Genomic DNA, 18,642 nt, shown 5'->3' with positions numbered 1-18,642 from the left:
TGACTGAGCTACCCAGGTGCACCTAGAAATCTTATTGCTATTTTAAACTGCTATATAGCACTTGAATTTTTATTTACAATTTCCATTTAATCTTTTTTACTCAAGAATATCTTGGGACTAAATACTTTGAAATAAACAGCCTTCAGTTCTACTGTGCTTAATATAGCACTTAATACATAGGTATTCCGTGACTATTTATTTCATGGTCTTTATTTGACATGCATTTTCCACATAATCATCAGCCCCCTGATCTTTCCAGCTTATTTAGTCATCCTTTTCCTCAGCTGTACACATTCTTAAAACTATATATGATTATTGAGAGGCTATTTCATGTTTCACCTGAACACTCTTCCTGTGGTCCTATCTACCTGTAATATTCCCAGGAGCACCAAGAATTTCCCTGAGGATTGCCACAGTATCAAATTCACACTCATTAACACTATTTTAAGGCAATAAGGTCTACCTACCATTAAACTTCAAATCTAATCTAGAGAGAATCACAGTAGTATATTTAAAGATCATAGTCCAAAAGTAAATACCTGTTCTGTTCATCACAGAGTAACTGATAATAAATTAACCTACAGGTCAATAAAAAGAAATGATGTGTGTGTGTGTGTGTGTGTGTGTGTGTGTGTGTGTGTGTGTGTTTTAGTGGTGATGATGATGATGACGATGACAATGATGACATTGGAGAGCAACTAATCAGGGGAATAGAGCACAAACAAAAAGCACTGATTTAACCTGGTTGAAAATACAGACACCAGGGCCACCAAAGGGGTAAAATCCCAGAGAGAATGAAGCCACAGAGAAGGGAGGATAGAAATCTATGTATCATTTCCGTTCAAGTTATTGACTCCTAAACTGCATAAACATACAGAAAGATTTTACAAAACCCAGAAGATTGTGGCCGCTAGAGATTGAAGAGCTGAGTAGAGATTTCAAAGCCTTGTGAGTGGCATGCAGATGGATGTTCAAATTCTGTTCGATTAGACGGGTCTGCTAAACAGTCAGGCATTCCCTTGAGGCCCATCCTGAAAGATCATATCCTAGGATTAAGAGCAAACCCCAAATAGGCCATATGTATGAAAGACTAAAACTAATCTTCAAAAGAGTAAGCGATCCACCTGATTTCTAGATATTTTTAAAAACATTTTAATGGTTTTTGTAGAAAACACCATCAAGAGCCTCTACAATTCTGCATCCACAATGTCAAGCTTCCAATCAGAATTTTAAAGCAAGACAAAAAAAAAAAAGACTGGATACCAAGAAAAATAACAGGTAATAATAGGGAGAGACAAATAGATGATTCAGATATTTATATTTTCAGGAAAGAATTTTGTTTTATTTATTTTTAAATTTATCTATTTAAATGTAAGTTAGTTAACATATTGTGCAGTATTGGTCTCAGGAGTAGAACCCAGTGATTTTTATCATTTACATGTACCCCGCAGTGCTCATCCCAACAACTACCCTCCTTAATGACGATTACCCGTTTAGCCCATCCCCCCCCACTTCCCCTCCAGCAACCCTCAGTTTGTTCTCTGTATGTAAGAGTCTCTTATGGTCTGCCTCCCTACCTGTTACCTAATTTTTCCTTCCCTTCTCCTATTTCATATGTTTTGTTTCTTAAATTCTACATATTAGTGAAATCATATGATATTTGTCTTTCTCTGACTGGCTTATTTCTCTTAGCATGATACACTCTAGTTCCATCCATGTTGTTGCAAATGTCAAGATTTCATTCTTTTATTTATTTATTTATTTATTTTGAGAGAGAGAGAGAGAGAGAGAGAGAGAGAGAGAGAGAGAGTGATGAAGAGGCAGAGAGTGAATCACAAGCAGGCTCCGCACCATCAGCACGGAGCCAGATGCGGAGCTCAAACTCACCAACCATGAGATGATGACCTGAGCTGAAACCAAGAGTCAGACACTTAACTGACTGAGCCACCCAGGCATCCTAAAATTTCATTCTTTTTGATCACTGAGTAGTATTCCATTATAAATATATACCACATCTTCTTTATCCATTCATCAGTCAATGGACATTTGGACTCTCTCTGTAGTTTGGCTATTGTTGATAGTGCTGCTATAAACATGGGGGTGCATGTGCCCCTATGAATCAGCATTGTTGTATCCTTTGGATAAATACCTAGTAGTGCAATTGCTGGATCATAGGGTAATTCTAGTTTTAATTTTTGTTTGTTTGTTTGTTTTTTTTAATGAAATTTATTGACAAATTGGTTTCCATACAACACCCAGTGCTCATCCCAAAAGGTGCCCTCCTCAATACCCATCACCCACCCTCTCCTCCCTCCCACTCCCCATCAACCCTCAGTTTGTTCTCAGTTTTTAACAGTCTCTTATGCTTTGGCTCTCTCCCATTCTAACCTCTTTTTTTTTTTTTCCTTCCCCTCCCCCATGGGTTCCTGTTAAGTTTCTCAGGATCCACATAAGAGTGAAACCATATGGTATCTGTCTTTCTCTGTATGGCTTATTTCACTTAGCATCACACTCTCCAGTTCCATCCATGTTGCTACAAAAGGCCATATTTCATTTTTTCTCATTGCCACGTAATATTCCATTGTGTATATAAACCACAATTTCTTTATCCATTCATCAGTTGATGGACATTTAGGCTCTTTCCATAATTTGGCTATTGTTGAGAGTGCTGCTATGAACATTGGGGTACAAGTGGCCCTATGCATCAGTACTCCTGTATCCCTTGGATAAATTCCTAGCAGTGCTATTGCTGGGTCATAGGGTAGGTCTATTTTTAATTTTCTGAGGAACCTCCACACTGCTTTCCAGAGCGGCTACACCAATTTGCATTCCCACCAAGAGTGCAAGAGGGTTCCCGTTTCTCCACATCCTCTCCAGCATCTATAGTCTCCTGATTTGTTCATTTTGGCCACTCTGACTGGCGTGAGGTGATACCTGAGTGTGGTTTTGATTTGTATTTCCCTGATAAAGAGCGACGCTGAACATCTTTTCATGTGCCTGTTGGCCATCCGGATGTCTTCTTTAGAGAAGTGTCTATTCATGTTTTCTGCCCATTTCTTCACTGGGTTATTTGTTTTTCGGGTGTGGAGTTTGGTGGGCTCTTTATAGATTTTGGATACTAGCCCTTTGTCCGATATGTCATTTGCGAATATCTTTTCCCATTCCGTTGGTTGCCTTTTAGTTTTGTTGGTTGTTTCCTTTGCTGTGCAGAAGCTTTTTATCTTCATAAGGTCCCAGTAATTCACTTTTGCTTTTAATTCCCTTGCCTTTGGGGATGTGTCGAGTAAGAGATTGCTACGGCTGAGGTCAGAGAGGTCTTTTCCTGCTTTCTCCTCTAAGGTTTTGATGGTTTCCTGTCTCACATTCAGGTCCTTTATCCATTTTGAGTTTATTTTTGTGAATGGTGTGAGAAAGTGGTCTAGTTTCAACCTTCTGCATGTTGCTGTCCAGTTCTCCCAGCACCATTTGTTAAAGAGGCTGTCTTTTTTCCATTGGATGTTCTTTCCTGCTTTGTCAAAGATGAGTTGGCCATACGTTTGTGGGTCTAGTTCTGGGGTTTCTATTCTATTCCATTGGTCTGTGTGTCTGTTTTGGTGCCAATACCATGCTGTCTTGATGATGACAGCTTTGTAGTAGAGGCTAAAGTCTGGGATTGTGATGCCTCCTGCTTTGGTCTTCTTCTTCAAAATTCCTTTGGCTATTCGGGGCCTTTTGTGGTTCCATATGAATTTTAGGATGGCTTGTTCTAGTTTTGAGAAGAATGCTGGTGCAATTTTGATTGGGATTGCATTGAATGTGTAGATAGCTTTGGGTAGTATTGACATTTTGACAATATTTATTTTTCCAATCCATGAGCAGGGAATGTCTTTCCATTTCTTTAAATCTTCTTCAATTTCCTTCATAAGCTTTCTATAGTTTTCAGCATACAGATCCTTTACATCTTTGGTTAGATTTATTCCTAGGTATTTTATGCTTCTTGGTGCAATTGTGAATGGGATCAGTTTCTTTATTTGTCTTTCTGTTGCTTCATTGTTAGTGTATAAGAATGCAACTGATTTCTGTACATTGATTTTGTATCCTGCAACTTTGCTGAATTCCTGTATCAGTTCTAGCAGACTTTTGGTGGAGTCTATCGGATTTTCCATGTATAATATCATGTCATCTGCAAAAAGCGAAAGCTTGACTTCATCTTTGCCAATTTGGATGCCTTTGATTTCCTTTTGTTGTCTGATTGCTGATGCTGGAACTTCCAGCACTATGTTAAACAGCAGCGGTGAGAGTGGGCATCCTTGTCGTGTTCCTGATCTCAGGGAAAAAGCTCTCAGTTTTTCCCCGTTGAGGATGATGTTAGCTGTGGGCTTTTCATAAAGGGCTTTTACGATCTTTAAGTATGTTCCTTCTATCCCGACTTTCTCAAGGGTTTTTATTAAGAAAGGGTGCTGGATTTTGTCGAAGGCCTTTTCTGCATCGATTGACAGGATCATATGGTTCTTCTCCTTTTTTTTGTTAATGTGATGTATCACGTTGATTGATTTGCGAATGTTGAACCAGCCCTGCATCCCAGGAATGAATCCCACTTGATCATGGTGAATAATTCTTTTTATATGCCGTTGAATTCGATTTGCTAGTACCTTATTGAGAATTTTTGCATCCATATTCATCAGGGATATTGGCCTGTAGTTCTCTTTTTTTACTGGGTCTCTGTCTGGTTTAGGAATCAAAGTAATACTGGCTTCATAGAATGAGTCTGGAAGTTTTCCTTCCCTTTCTATTTCTTGGAATAGCTTGAGAAAGATAGGTATTATCTCTGCTTTAAACGTCTGGTAGAACTCCCCTGGGAAGCCAACTGGTCCTGGACTCTTATTTGTTGGGAGATTTTTGATAACCGATTCAATTTCTTCGCTGGTTATGGGTCTGTTCAAGCTTTCTATTTCCTCCTGATTGAGTTTTGGAAGAGTGTGGGTGTTCAGGAATTTGTCCATTTCTTCCAGGTTGTCCAATTTGTTGGCATATAATTTTTCATAGTATTCCCTGATAATTGTTTGTATCTCTGAGGGATTGGTTGTAATAATTCCATCTTCATTCATGATTTTATCTATTTGGGTCATCTCCCTTTTCTTTTTGAGAAGCCTGGCTAGAGGTTTGTCAATTTTGTTTATTTTTTCAAAAAACCAACTCTTGGTTTCGTTGATCTGCTCTACAGTTTTTTTAGATTCTATATTGTTTATTTCTGCTCTGATCTTTATTATTTCTCTTCTTCTGCTGGGCTTAGGCTGCCTTTGCTGTTCTGCTTCTAGTTCCTTTAGGTGTGCTGTTAGATTTTGTATTTGGGATTTTTCTTGTTTCTTGAGATAGGCCTGGATTGCAATGTATTTTCCTCTCAGGACTGCCTTTGTTGCGTCCCAAAGCATTTGGATTGTTGTATTTTCATTTTCGTTTGTTTCCATATATTTTTTAATTTCTTCTCTAATTGCCTGGTTGACCCACTCATTCGTTAGTAGGGTGTTCTTTAACCTCCATGCTTTTGGAGGTTTTCCAGACTTTTTTCTGTGGTTGATTTCAAGCTTCATAGCATTGTGGTCTGAAAGTAAGCATGGTATAATTTCAATTCTTGTAAACTTATGAAGGGCTGTTTTGTGACCCAGTATATGATCTATCTTGGAGAATGTTCCATGTGCACTCGAGAAGAAAGTATATTCTGTTGCTTAGGGATGCAGAGTTCTAAATGTATCTGTCAAGTCCATCTGATCCAATGTCTCATTCAGGGCCCTTGTTTCTTTATTGACCGTGTGTCTAGATGATCTATCCATTTCTGTAAGTGGTGTATTAAAGTCCCCTGCAATTACCACATTCTTATCCAAAAGGTTGCTTATGTTTATGAGTAATTGTTTTATATATTTGGGGGCTCCGGTATTCGGCGCATAGACATTTATAATTGTTAGCTCTTCCTGATGGATAGACCCTGTAACTATTATATAATGTCCTTCTTCATCTCTTGTTACAGCCTTTAATTTAAAGTCTAGTTTGTCTGATATAAGTATGGCTACTCCAGCTTTCTTTTGGCTTCCAGTCGCATGATAAATAGTTCTCCATCCCCTCACTCTCAATCTAAAGGTGTCCTCAGGTCTAAAATGAGTCTCTTGTAGACAGCAAATAGATGGGTCTTGTTTTTTTATCCATTCTGATACCCTATGTCTTTTGGTTGGCCCATTTAATCCATTTACATTCAGTGTTATTATAGAAAGATACGGGTTTAGAGTCATTGTGATGTCTGTATGTTTTATGCTTATAGTGATGTCTCTGGGACTTTGTCTCACAGGGTCCCCCTTAGGATCTCTTGTAGGGCTGGTTTAGTGGTGACAAATTCCTTCAGTTTTTGTTTGTTTGGGAAGACCTTTATCTCTCCTTCTATTCTAAATGACAGACTTGCTGGATAAAGGATTCTTGGCTGCATATTTTTTCTGTCTAGCACCCTGAAAATCTCGTGCCAATTCTTTCTGGCCTGCCAAGTTTCAACAGAGAGATCAGTCACGAGTCTAATAGGTCTCCCTTTATATGTGAGGGCACGTTTACCCCTTGCTGCTTTCAGAATTTTCTCTTTATCCTTGTATTTTGCCAGTTTCACTATGATATGTCGTGCAGAAGATCGATTCAAGTTACGTCTGAAGGGAGTTCTCTGTGCCTCTTGGATTTCAATGCCTTTTTCCTTCCCCAGTTCAGGGAAGTTCTCAGCTATGATTTCTTCAAGTACCCCTTCAGCACCTTTCCCTCTCTCTTCCTCCTCTGGGATACCAATTATGCGTATATTATTTCTTTTTAGTGTATCACTTAATTCTCTAATTTTCCCCTCATACTCCTGGATTTTTTTATCTCTCTTTTTCTCAGCTTCCTCTTTTTCCATAACTTTATCTTCTAGTTCACCTATTCTCTCCTCTGCCTCTTCAAGCCGAGCTGTGGTGGTTTCCATTTTGTTATGCATTTCGTTTAAAGCGTTTTTCAGCTCCTCGTGACTGTTCCTTAGTCCCTTGATCTCTGTAGCAAGAGATTCTCTGCTGTCCTGTATACTGTTTTCAAGCCCAGCGATTAATTTTATGACTATTATTCTAAATTCACTTTCTGTTATGTTATTTAAGTCCTTTTTGATCAGCTCATTAGCTGTTGTTATTTCCTGGAGATTCTTCTGAGGGGAATTCTTCTGCTTGGTCATTTTGGATAGTCCCTGGCGTGGTGAGGACCTGCAGGGCACTTCCCCTGTGCTGTGGTGTATAACTGGAGTTGGTGGGCGGGGCCGCAGTCAGACCTGATGTCTGCCCCCAGCCCACCGCTGGGGCCACAGTCAGACTGGTGTGTGCCTTCTCTTCCCCTCTCCTAGGGGCGGGATTCACTGTGGGGTGGTGTGGCTCATCTGGGCTACTTGCACCCTGCCAGGCTTGTGATGCTGGGGATCTGGCATATTAGCTGGGGTGGGTAGGCAAGGTGCACGGGGGCAGGAGGGGCAGGCTTAGCTCGCTTCTCATTAGGTGATCCACTTCAGGAGGGGCCCTGTGGCAACGGGAGGGAGTCAGATCCGCTGCCGGAGGTTTGGCTCCGCAGAAGCGCAGAGTTGGGTGTTTGTGCGGAGCGAGCAAGTTCCCTGGCAGGAACCAGTTCCCTTTGGGATTTCGGCTGGGGGATGGGCGGGGGAGATGGCGCTGGCGAGCGCCTTTGTTCCCCACCAAACTGAGCTCTGTTGTCAGGGGGCTCAGCAGCTCTCCCTCCCTCTGTCCTCCAGCCTTCCCGCTTTCCGAGCAGAGCTGTTAACTTATGACCTCCCAGACGCTAAGTCGCGCTTGCTGTCGGAACACAGTCCTCCGCCCGGCCCCTCCGCTTTTGCAAGCCAGACTCGGGGGCTCTGCTTGGCCGGCGAGCCGCCCCTCCGCCCCGGCTCCCTCCTGCCAGTCCGTGGAGCGCGCACCGCCTCGCCGCCCTTCCTACCCTCTTCCGTGGGCCTCTCGTCTGCGTTTGGCTCCGGCGACTCCGTTCTGCTAATCCTCTGGCGGTTTTCTGGGTTATTTAGGCAGGTGTAGATGGAATCTAAGTGATCAGCAGGACGTGCGGTGAGCCCAGCGTCCTCCTAAGCTGCCATCTTGCCGCTAGCCTCTATTTTTAATTTTTTGATAAACTTCCATATTGTTTTCCAGAGAGGCTGCACCAGTTTGCATTCCCACCAGCAATGCAAAAGTGTTCCCCTTTCTCCTCACCCTCACCAACATCTGTTGTTTCCTGAGTTGTTAATTTTAGCCATTCTGACCAGTGTGAGGTGGTATCTCATGGTATCTCATGTTTCTCTTGCTGTGCAGAAGCTTTTTATCTTGAGGAGGTCCCAATAGTTCATTTTTGCTTCTATTTCCCTTGCCTCTGGAGACATGTCTAGTAAGAAGTTACTGCAGCTGAGGTCAAAGAGGTTGTTACCTGTGTTCTCCTCTAGGATTTTGATGGTTTTCTGTATCACATTTAGGTCTTTCATCCATTTTAAATTTATTTTTGTGTATGGTGTAAGAAAGTGTTCCAGTTTCATTTTTCTGTATGGTGCCATCCAGTTTTCTCAACACCATTTGTTGAGGAGACTGTCTTTTCCATTGGATACTCTCTCCTGTTTTGTCACAGATTAGTTGGCCATACATTGTTGTGTCTCATGGTGGTTTTGATTTCTATTTCCCTGATGATAAGCGGTGTTGAGCATTTTTTCATTTGTCTGTTAGCTATCTGGATGTTTTCTTTGGAAAAGTCTGTTCATGTCTTCTGCCCATGTCTTCACTGGATTATTTGTTTTGGGGGTGCTGAGTCTGATAAGTTCTTTATAGATTTTTGATACTAACCTTAATCATGTCTCTATTCTGTATCATTGATCTATGTGTCTGTTTTTGTGCCAGTACTATGCTCTCTTGATGACTGAAATTTTTTAATACGGGAAAGAATTTTAAAATGAGTACAGTTAATATGTTCAAGAAAATAAGAGATTCCCAGGAGTTATAAAAGCAAGTAAAGAGAAATTCAGTTTTAGGACAGATAAACATAAGTCTTCAATATTCAGTAGTTGTAAAGGATGTGTATTGTAATCTCTAAATTATTTTTGTTAACTACCAAGGGAATAATGAAACATTGTATTAAAAACTGATGATGGAAGAAAAATAGAATAATTTTGAGAAGTTTTACTTATGCAAAGGAAGGCAAGAAAACATATACATAAACACAAACATATGAAAACAAATACCAAGACCATAAACTTAAACTTAAGAATCTGAGTAACTGAAATTCATTAGGATTAAACCCTCCAGTGAAAAGATGAAGGTGGCCATACTGGTTAATTATATTAATGTACACATATTTAGATGAACTACACTTTAAATATGTGAAGGAAAAGTTGAAGATAAAGAATTTTTAAAATGTACCATGAACACATTAGCCAAAAGACTGTGTATGTGGCTTTATTAATATCAGGAAAATATTTGTGAGGAAAAAATATTATAAGAGGTAGTGAGGGAAATGACATTTCATTATGATAAAAGTCAATTGATTAGGAACCCATGACAGCTCAAATTTATATACATCTAATACCATAGCTTCAATCTCTATAAGGTTAATTAACAAAAAAGGAAATAGAAAAAAACATAATTAGCTAAAGATTTTAGCAATCAAAAAATGAGTAAATACATGACCAAACAACTTGACTTAATTGGCATCAATTACATTTATAGAACATTGTACTATGTAATTGCAGAATATTCTTTTCAAGCACACATGGAATATTTATAAAAATAGTGCCTACACTGGCATCAAAGCAAATATCACCAAATTTCAAAGGATTAAAATTATTCAGGGTATATTTCGTAATTACACTGGAATTAAACTAAAGTAAGAAAAAAACTACCTAGAAAATTTCATTTGTTTGCAAATTAAGCAATATACCTCTTAATAACCAAATTCACTCAAGAGAAATGAATGCATATGTTCACTAAGAGACATATGAGTGTTTGTAACAGCTTTATTCATAATACTCCCAAACAGGAAATAATCCAAATGCCCTTCAATGGGTGAATGAACAAATTATATTCATGCATAGCAATTAAAAAGAAGAAAGTGCTGCCACAAGGAACTATTTGGATGTGTTTTATAGACATATTGTTAAGTAAAAGAAGCCAAACACAATAGAGTACACACTGTATGATTTCATTTATGTGAAGTTCAACGACAGGCAGAATTTATCCTGATAGAAATCAAAATAGTGGTTATTTCTGGAAGAGAAGATAGTTTTGATTGGGATGCCACATGATGGAGCATTTGGGGTGAAGGAAATATTTCTATATTTCCTAGGAGGAAGTCACACAGGTGTTGAGTGTGTTTGTGTATATACATTTACTTTCAGCATGTTATTCTCCCTGTTAGGGACTGAACTGTGTCCCTCCCAAAATTCAAATGATAAAGTCTTAACTGCCTGTACCTTAGAATGTGACTGTATTTGAACATAGGGCCTTTAAAGAGGTAATACTTTTTTTTTTTTAACAATTTATTTTTTTAATTTTTTTTTCAACATTTTTTATTTATTTTTGGGACAGAGAGAGACAGAGCATGAACGGGGGAGGGGCAGAGAGAGAGGGAGACACAGAATCGGAAACAGGCTCCAGGCTCTGAGCCATCAGCCCAGAGCCCGACGCAGGGCTCGAACTCCCGGACCGCGAGATCGTGACCTGGCTGAAGTTGGACGCTTAACCGACTGCGCCACCCAGGCGCCCCAAGAGGTAATACGTTTAAATAAAGTCATATGGGTGGGCCATCATCCCATCTGACTGATACCCTCATAAGAGGGGAAGTTTAGACCCCAGAGACCCCAGGGTCACCTGTGCACAGAAGGAAGACCCTGTGAAGAGTCATCAAGAGGATGGCCATTTGCAAACCAAGGAGATAAACCTCAAGAGAGGCAAAGCCTGATGGCACCTCAATCTTGAACTTCTAGTCTCCAGAAATGTGAGAAAACAAATTTCTGTTGTTTAAGCCACCTACTCTGTGGAATTTTGTTATGGCAGTCGTGGAAAACTAATGCAACCCCAAATTCAAAAATAATAGTTAATTTTTAATTGTTTACTATATGCTTATTTAATCCTTTCAACAATGCTATGAAGTAAATCCAATTGCTCTTATTTTACAGGTAATACTTAGGATAAGTGACTTGCCAAAGATCATGAAAGTAGTAACATGCAGTCCAGTGATTTAGTTATATGTTGCCTGACTCCAAGGTCCATACACTTTTATGTAGTTAGCTATTGGAGAGCAACGGTTGTGCAGGAATTTCCATCAATATTCTTGGACATGAGCACTGGCGGAAAGTCCCAGAGCTTGGGAGATTGCCAAAAAACAGTAGTGTTAAAAGGACCTCTAGCTTTGAGGGTGTGGGTGATGAGAGGTATCCTGAGAACACCTATCTTCTGTGTACCCATCAGCAGTAGTGAAGAAGCTGTTCACACTTGTAAGTTGATACTTGATTCATTCTACTCTAGCTAGTTATGAATGTTTCCCACCTTAGCCCTACACCATGAACTCTTGAAGCAAGGACTGTGTCTCATTTCCATTATCTTATGTAACATGAGACACCAAGTAAACACTCAACAAGTGTAGGCTGAATTAAATGGAAAGGACTGACAGATCTTCCCAAATGACCTTGCCCTACTTTACTTGTTTTCCTCGAAGCTAGTCCTACTCTCGTCTCAAATATCTAATGATGAAAAATAAATTGCGGGCTCACATCCTACTTCATGAGTTCTCTTGAGTTTTATTTGTTACTGCTGATCAATTACGCCAAATCTGACAAATGTCCCTGTTGAAAATAAAATGTGATGCAGCAGTGGATTTTTGGTGCCATATTTTCTCTGTTCTTTTAATATCTTTATTCTCCTCTAGAGCTTTATTTTATCTCTGTTTCTTGCATTCCCCAGATCCCTTCCCCTCTCTGCAGTTGTCTCCCTGTCTTTTTCTTCCATTTCCTCTGATTTACTCCCTTTTTTGGTGGATGTCACTGTTTCAGCATCTAGAGATTGATAATAATGTCTTGCTCTTGCACTGTAATTGCTGTGTCAAGACGGCAGGCACAGCAGGCTGCCACAATTTTAACACTGACTAAAGAGGATATTTGCTACATGCTGATTAATTTCAGGGGAGGGATGATGCCTCACATGAGGATGTGGCTCTCAAAAAAAAATACAAAACCTCCTTGCTTCACTTTAAAGACAGAATCACTAACTATGCACTAGCACCCTCATTCACAGTGGTCAAAGTAATGTATCTTTCAATACGTTATTAATTGGCGTTGAACCATCTTTTCAGAACTTTTTAAAGATAGTGCTTCTTTAATTTTTCCCAAGTTATTTTAAATAAATGAGAGACTGTACTACCATTTTTCTTTGTAGATAAGGAGACTGGGTCACAAATAATGTCATTATCTTTCTCACTGTCATGTGCAGAATCATTACTGATGACACAGCTAGAATTGCAGGGGATTCTTCCATGAAACCATTTTCACCTCCAACACACATACAGACACACAGAGTTAATTAATGTAAAAACTAATAGAGATAATTCACAGTAATTCGTCTGTAACAATTATATTAAAGATTTTCCAATAAAGATCTGTGGGGTGGAATTTTGTTAAGCTAATGCACACATTCCATCTCACTAGACAGTGAGTCCCTGAGGAAGATGTTTTTGAAGCAATTCTTCGGGGCCCTCGATGGTAAAAGTTGCATTTGCATAAATGAAGCATGGGATTGTAACTGGCACCCCGTGGCACTCCTAGTTTGAGCTGAGGTTTGAGCAACACTGACCATATTTGAATTATAGGTAGCCAAAATATATATTTTAACCTAGGGGAAGCTTCATTTAAAAATACATTAAAAATTTGCACACGGCCTCATTGTTGGACAGTCTTGTAATACGTCACGATTTCCTTGGTTTCAATTTACACAACTAAAAAATGCTGACTGCTTTGAACTCCCCTTCAAGTGGGAAGGAATATTATGAAATGACCAAGGCTGGCAATAGAAATCCAGGCAAGCTTGGGTCTGGATGGCACATGGTACGTATATCTCTTAAGATGACAAGGGCAAGGAAGATGAACACAGTGAGTTCTTGAGGGCCCTTCCGGGTCTACCCGTCTATGAAAATAACTCCTCAGTAATACCCCCAATAAGTTCACATTTAGCACATGGCCTGGAAAGGTTTCTTCAAGTGGGTAGATTCTGTAGTGTGTGCCGTGGGTGTCCTCAGATAACAGGCATGAATGTAAAGCTCTCGGCGGCAACTTATCTCTGGGCTTCCAGAATTTAAGACTCGAGGATTTACAGCAAACCCACTGCCCTGATGGAAACCAAGGTCAGTTATCTTGCTCTGAACTAAACCAGGATGTGCTTAAAGTTAATCTCCCTAATAACGTACCAAAGACAGCTGCATCGTGAGCTGAAAGCTGGTGCAGAAGTTTCCCAGAAATTCTGCCTTAAATTCTGTTGGCTTTCAAATTCCTGCATTTACTGGAGTTTGCCTGAAAGTACACCCTCGTCTATAAAAGCTTCACACATACTGCTTCTGAATTCTCATTCATGGTGTACCAAAACCCAGATTGCGGTGTGTATGACGTGTGTATCATGAAGGTAGCCCCACCAGTCCTCTAATGGGAAGGGAATGGAAGTCTTCAACCTCAAAAAATATAAGATTTGATTGTCTTCATAGTTTTCATCAAGAGATGAAGTGGCTTATCTAGAATATTTTCCCCATATAGATTTATATTTTCAGATCTCTATTTTGTCAGCTTTATTGAGGAATAATTGACAAGCAAAATTTTATATTTGAAGTGTACAACGTGCTCATTTGGTATAGACATTGTGAAAGAGGTCCTACAATTATCGCATCCATACCTCACATATTTACCTTTTTTTTTTTTTTTGGTAAGAACACTTAAGTTCTAGAAAATTTTAATTATAAAATACATTATTATTAACTATAATCACATTTTTATACATTAGATCCTCAGACCTTACTTATCTTATAACTCAAAGTTTGTACCTTTTAGCCAACCCCTTTGCTCCTCAAGGAAAAGTTACAGGTTCAGGGTTGCCTCTGGACCACCTGGCACTGTGACTGGCATGGGGTTTATGGCAAGAGTGCTTTTCCTCGGTAGGTAGGTAGGTAGCTTTTCCTACCTTAGGAATCCCTTCTCTAGGTTTTGGATTTCTCTCCGAGAAAAATCATCCGTGTGTAGCTGCGTATTTGGTGCGTCAATGGGAGGAGGGGAATTCAGAAGCCACTTATGTTGGTGTTCTTGGTGTTCTTCTCCCATACAGATTTAGATTCGAAAGAACGTATAGAAAAAAAGTCTAACCTTGACATGTTGTAGATGCAGAAACGTGCCTAGAGAGATGATAGTCGCCGATTTGATTAACATTTCTCCTGGGTTTTTATATGACAAGAAAGTTGATACTGAATGATATCATGGATGAATGACTTCTGAAGTTATGGGTGAAGAATTTTAAAAGCCAGAATTTTTTCTGGGGCTTTTCTCACTGAGATGACCAAGACTTTAGAACTGCTAAGAACTTGAATAGCTGAAACTATGTATGGAAACCATAATACATGTATTATGGTTTCCATACATCTGTAAGCAATCAATGAAAGAGTTCTAGTTCCTGATCGTTATAAAAAATAAACATTTTATATACATATATAATATGTATAACTAATATATATTAATATATATATTAAAGATGTAGAGAGTATCACTGAAGCCACTGAAAGTCTTTTAAACTCACCTGTGGATTTGCACAGTATCCTGTGGCATATATTCTTTCTAGATGAAGAAATTTGGGCATGAAGTAAAATCTGAGGACGGTAGAGTTTAACTTCGCTAAGGAACACAAAATAGAGTCTGAGCACTGCTACATCTATGCGGTGATTTAGCGCTTTGTCAGTGATATTTTATCAAATCCTTGACCATTCTCCTGGGGAAAGTGCAGTTTGAATCTCCTTATTTGTATCCGAACAGATCTTAATCAACAGTAGAGGGTTTGAACACTTTTGCATACTTTCAAATTTCCCAGGTGGAATGGTAGCGTGTGGTCCAAAAGGAAGCAAGTGCTCTTGTTCCAATCTTCAACTCCAAGTGAATTTAACTTAAGGGGTAATACCACAAAGAATTGACAAGTCACGCATCAAAGTGGTAGTGGTCCTTTGAGAAGAGAACAAGAACATTGGTCTTCTCAAGGCGCCGAAGTGCTGATGAGAGACATAAGTGTCCTTACATGCCATTAATGTGAAAGGCAAAGTATATTGAAGCTGAATTTGCAGTGTCCTTAACACGACAAGTTTATAGCCTCTCAGAGATTAATTGCATGATGGCCAAAGGTGCTTTTGTGTTACACGCTGGAGCTTTATAATGAAACAGATGTTTTTGGTTTAACCTGTGAGAATATTTGTTCCCCTTCCCTGCTTATTGGCTCTTCACTGAATCAATTATCTGCCTGTCTTTTGCTAAGAAATCGTAGGCTGTAATGTAATTTTTTTCTTTTCCTTTTTAATATATACAGTGAATTAATAACAAAATAGGTACTTATGCACATTGAAAATGGCTAGTTCGAATGACCCATAGTGTTAAGCCATTTTGCAATGCAGATTTATTAACTCCTGCACATTTTCAAGTTGTTATCACTTTGTGGGATTTGAAGTATATAGTTCAGCTTCAGCTACATGAGAATGTTTACTCATAGTGTTGACCAATTGCCAAATCATTTTTAATACAGAACAACTAGTCAATAAGGAAATATATTTATCTTGCCCACACTGCTGCCATATGCAATAATAGCAGTAGGTGAAGTCACGTGCTCATTTTCAGTTCCCTTGCTTGCCCACAAAACGATTGCTTAGATCTTGCCTGGCTGTTTTGAGATCTATTTTTAATATCTAATCTGTAGAGGGGGACTAATTGATAGGTTATAATTCGAGCTCTTCTTGTGAATTGTTGAATTGTTGAAAGTTATTCTTGACTCCGGCTTATGAATTCTCTTTATGTGCAGAGAGAAGATGCCAAGGATAACATACCTATTTCAAAAGAGCTTTGAGAACTAGAAACTTGAAAACAAAATAGAATACTTTCCCAAATCCAAAGTACTATATAAATGTTTAATTATGTTAGCACTGATTTAAAAGCCCAATAGAGATACATTAGTCTTGCTTTCAACCACCTATTCCCCCTTATTTTGCAAGAAATTTCAGATAAATAGCATTGCACATCGCTCTTGATTAAACATTTATACAAATAACTGTCTTGGTACTGCTGTTTTGATTCATGTCTGACAAGCCTCAGGCCTAGGTACTTGTGGTTAAGTTTAATTTTCTGCAAAGATATTTTGCATCTTACACTGGAACATTTCTTCCGGGAAATGTGCGGTTCCTTTTGAGAGTAATTTCAGCACAGTGATATTCTAGGTAAGTTGATGCCAGATGTTTATTTCATGCCCCACATATTTACCTCATAAACCAGCAAACTAATGAGGTTTGAATAGTTTCCTGTGGGAAAAGGAATGTCTGCTGTGAAGGGAGGGAGAGTTGGGAATGAGGCTGGACCCCACGCTTTTGGGTGATGGAGATAAGAGAGTCTTCACTGCAGTGACCGTGGGGCAGATAACTGGAGTTTTCAGCTAGAGGGCTGGACAGGGCTGAGCTTGCCAGGCAGGAAGTTACTCCAGAGACAGAAATGGAGTTGCCCAGCCCACAGCATCTTCCTAGTGAAGGACCTTGCAGTGATTTTGAATGCTTTTCTTTAAGCTAAGGAAACCATCAAAGTCAATTTTAAATAAAATGGTTTTGTTTTATTTTTAGCAACCAATTCACTGAACACTGTCAACCTGATGGGCTGCCAACACAGTTATGCTGTAATTCCCCTGCCCCCCCCCCCCCAATATCACAATTTTTGACTGTCAGTTCTCTCTTATCTGGTCATCAACATTCTAATCCAGTCTAGTCTGTTCAGGGTCTCCCAGCCCTGGCCAGGCTCCAGACTCAGGGGTTAGAAGAAGAGAAGGAGCAAGATCTATTCTGTTCTACCACTCCTCTTCACTTTTAGGTGTCTTCTGCTTCAGGGTTGGGACAGGGGACAGAGAGTTAAAGGGACACATTCTCTTTGCTTCACAAGTGCAACTGCAGCGAATCCTGGATGTTTTTCTTTCATGTGTGGGGCAAGTCCCTCAGTGGAGGCTCTCATTGTGTTCTTATGTGAGTTCTTCAGGAGGTCGCTAACTGGGTTATTGTCTGACTCATAAGATACCCATTGGCCGAACTCCCTCATGACTGGTTTGGTAGCATGCACCCCAAAGTCTTTTGCTGCTTGGGTTATTGTGCCTGGTAGGTAGCCTTCATAGTTCCTGTCAGGATGCCTGAAGCTCAGAAGCTTTGACAGGAGTCTGCCTGTCCTGGGGGATATGATGCATCCTTGCCCTCCCCATGGTGGAGCTGCTTGTCAGTGATTCACTGCAGACCATTTTGTTTTCTTTTAACTCACATACTCACAGATGGCAGATCAGTAAGTCCACTGCACAGACATCCAATAGAAAGAAATGACAGTTTTCTAATCTTTGCAGTTGGCTTTCTGGAGCTATCCCTTGGATAGGGAGACGTGGACTCAATCCTTAACATTCTTATCCATCACTCACTTCTCCCAGGTCAACCCCTGAATCCATCGTATACTTGGGAGGGTGCAGAAGAAAGTTCTGCCGCCAGCATCTTAATGAGTCCTGCAGAGGTTTGCTAGGTGGGTTTTTTAGAATATGGATGTGTTTCATCTGTTGTTTTATCTTTGGAGCTTTAGCCTCCTCATTCTAGGAGAAAAGGAAAAGTCCACGTCAACATCTGGCCACATTTGGTATGAGGGGACTAAAGAACGCCACTAGTTTTCTTGCTTTTCTCTCTACCCTAAAGACAAAATTAATTTTTGTGCCTGAACTAGATTTTAAACAAATGAACCAAAAGGCAGCCTCTTGGGTGTAAATAAGGAGCTTCTGAATATTTGGTTTAGGTGGTTGTCAATGGGGAAGAAAACAGCTCTCAAGGAACCACACTGGCTTTGGCATTCCAGCCAGCTCACCACCTGTAATTTCTACCCTCACTGTTCTGGATTTTGAGTAACAAGCACAGGAAGAATGCATGAATGGTAGCAAAGGTTTTATATTCAAAACTCTGCAGTTTTTTGGCAGAATGTGTAGATCATTACCCTTAAAGTTTCAAATTTCCTGTTTAGCCACAACAGTCTTGTTCCACTGTTATCTGCCCTTTGCTTTGGCAGGCATGCTTCTCTCTGTGGTCTACTCTGGGGATTCCAAGAGATAAAATGTGGCTTAAGCGCCCTGGGTAGGGCATGTGGTAATGACAGCTGCCATTTATTGAGCATTCGATGGTACCAGGCATGTTCTGAGTTCTTTAGTGCATTTGCTCATTGAGTCCCCCAATTATCCTTTACTGTAGATATGGTTCCATCTTCCTTTTACATATGAGGCAACTAATGGGCAGAGAGGTTAGGATACTTGCTTAAGGTCACATAGCTTGGGAGTGGCAGAGGTAGAGATTGATCCT

This window comes from Prionailurus viverrinus, chromosome C2, assembly GCF_022837055.1.
Source record: "Prionailurus viverrinus isolate Anna chromosome C2, UM_Priviv_1.0, whole genome shotgun sequence".
Classification (NCBI taxonomy): domain Eukaryota; kingdom Metazoa; phylum Chordata; class Mammalia; order Carnivora; family Felidae; genus Prionailurus; species Prionailurus viverrinus.
The sequence above is the reverse complement of the archived record's forward strand: the minus strand, read 5'-3'. Positions refer to the sequence as shown.